Source organism: Palaemon carinicauda, chromosome 43, assembly GCF_036898095.1.
Source record: "Palaemon carinicauda isolate YSFRI2023 chromosome 43, ASM3689809v2, whole genome shotgun sequence".
In the NCBI taxonomy this organism is placed as follows: Eukaryota; Metazoa; Arthropoda; class Malacostraca; order Decapoda; family Palaemonidae; genus Palaemon; species Palaemon carinicauda.
The window spans coordinates 52,065,837-52,068,739 of NC_090767.1; positions in this window are offsets into that span (position 1 = coordinate 52,065,837).

Consider the following 2,903-nt stretch of genomic DNA (forward strand, 5'->3'; position numbering starts at 1 on the left):
CGATCTCAGACTACCTTCCAGACGTAAATGATTTCTACAGTTCTGTAGGATTGTGAAAAATCGGTTGCATATGCAGATGATGCTACTCTCTTTGCCTGAATTTCTTCTCCTGAGGCTAAGGTCTCTCTCTCTCTCTCTCTCTCTCTCTCTCTCTCTCTCTCTCTCAAAGCAAAGTGACTGCAACGTATCTGTTGTTTGTTCTTGCATGAAATTCCCTTTTCCAATTCTGTTGCAGAAGGGAATCATGGGGAGAGATCACCTCTCTTTTAAAACAGAACCGGATTAGAGAGTAGGCTGTTGAGGGTAACACCAGCATCCCTCTAATTCTACAAATATTAAAGAAATCACAAAACCCATCTGATAAATAATATTCTCATTATTACTACTTGCTTAGCTACAACCCCAGTTGGAAAAGCAGGACGCTATAAGCCCAAGGGCTCCAACAGGGAAAATAGCCTAGTGAGGAAAGAAAACAAGAAAAAATACAATATGTCAAGGACAGCAACAACACCTAAACAAATATTTCCTATATAAACTATAAAAACTTTAACAAAACAAGATAGAATAGAAATAAGATGGAATAGAGTGCCCGAGTATACCCTCAAGCAAGAGAACTCCAACCCAAGACAGTGGAAGACCATGGTACAGAGGCTATGGCACTACAAAAGAATAAAGAACAAAAGTTAGATTTTGGAGTGTCCTTCTCCTAGAAGAGCTGCTCACCATAGCTGAAGTGTCTCTTCTACCCTTACCCTTAAGAGGAAAGTACCCAGTCAACAATTACAGTACAGTAGTTAACCCCTTAGCGAAGAATTGTTTGCTAAACTGTGTTGTCAGGTGTATGAGGACAGAGGAGAATGTGTAAAGAATAGGCCAGACTATTCGGTGTATGTGCAGGCAAAGGGAAAGTGAACCGTAACCAGAGATAAAGATCCAATGTAGTACTACCTGGTCAGTCTAAAGACCCCATAACTCTCTAGCGGTAGTATTTCAACGGGTGGCAAAAAGAATGAATGAACATCAAAACAGACACACTACCCGCCTTCCTAGAAACCAATGATCCAGCCCCAGATAAGAGAGAGGGGCCAATGGAGCTCAAGATGGGACTGAAAAAGTAGACCTGCTTTTATATTCTTTCTCTTCCTCGTTTTCTTTATCTCCTTATTCTTCTCTTTCATCAATCTTCATTAAACGTGTAAATTCATCGTCGAAAATTCCCTTCTAATTGACCATGAATAAAACAGGACCAGAAGACGCTATCTGAACGATCCATTCTGAGTAAGAACGATCAACGTGGCACAATCTTCAATGATTTCATAATTCATCGGCTCTTTTCAATATTTGAAGCCTTTCCAGCAAAGGTGGAAATAAAAGTGTTTCCTCAAAGTCTCGTGATGAATCTCTAAAAGAAATGAACGATGTCTAGAGGTCACTTGGATATTTAAATTCATCATCTCGTTCCATTATTTATAACCGAAATTACTTAATGAATTAGTTCAGTTTTGAACGATGTCAAAGGGAAACGAACGATGAATAAAGTCATGACCTGTTTAGAGTGTCTCTACTCTTGCGTACAGTATTGAAGCTTTTTAGATATTTATATTGGGATTATTTGCAATGATTTTGTGGTATTATAACGTCAAATTAATCTCTCTCTCTCTCTCTCTCTCTCTCTCTCTCTCTCTCTCTCTCTCTCTCTCTCTCTCTCTCACTCTCTCATATCATTAATATGAAGATGCAATAAACGTATCAAATTATTTAATAGAAGCTTTTCTACTCCATAATTAATGTTGCTAAAAGTAATTAATAATAGTTTCATTATCATCACAACTACTGATATTACTATTAGTAATTATAACTCCTATTATAATAATAGTAAACTAATAATGACAATAGTAGGCCTACTACTAACAATCATAATTATGAATTATCGTGGCATTAGAGAACTAGGCCTATACGCAAAACACCAAATCTTTTCTTATCAAATAGCAACCAGATATTCATGTTGCTATTTACCTTCTGCTTCTTCTGCTGTTGCTTATGTTGCTGTTGTTGCTACTTGTGACATGAGAAGCAACAGCAACTAAAGAACTGTTTCATACGACACTAACCTTCCTCCGTGAGAGACTTGAAACATTTCCGCTTCCTTCCCGTCTCTGCATATTCTCTCCTATTCTTTCTATTCTCTCCTATTCTTTCTATTTTCTCCTGTTGTTTATAATTTAACAGTACTTAGTCAAACATTCCCTTAAACTATTCTTTTGTTCAGGGTGTCTCCACTTTATTTCTTCCTTCCGCTCAGAGAACGGTCCTGGTTGTAGACACCTTTTGTCTCAGATGTAAACATTGGAGCTTCTCTCTTCTTCTTCTACGGGCCAACCAAGGGAAAGGCCCGTGCCAACAACAAGTGTTGACTTTAATACCCCCTTCTTCTTCTTCTTCTTTTTCTTCTTCTTGCACAACAACAAAAGACTTTCATGAATATTTCCAGGATAAAAATGTTCACCTTTTAGAGCATTCTTTTCAAATTTAACTCTTGAGGATAATCTTAATCAATCCAGAGATAAGAATAACATATATTATTATTTGACAAAGGTTTTTGGAGAATTCTATTCGCAGAAATATATGCACACACATTATATATATATATATATATATATATATATATATATATATATATATATATATATATATATATATATATATATATATATATATATATATATATATATATCTATCTATCTATCTATCTATCTATCTATCTATCTATATATATATATATATATATATATATATATATATATATGGATAAATATCAACACAACATCGTGTTCAAATAGAAATAAATTTCTACCTCATACTTGGGATCGAACGCTAGCCCCTTCTAATGAAAGGCCAGGTCG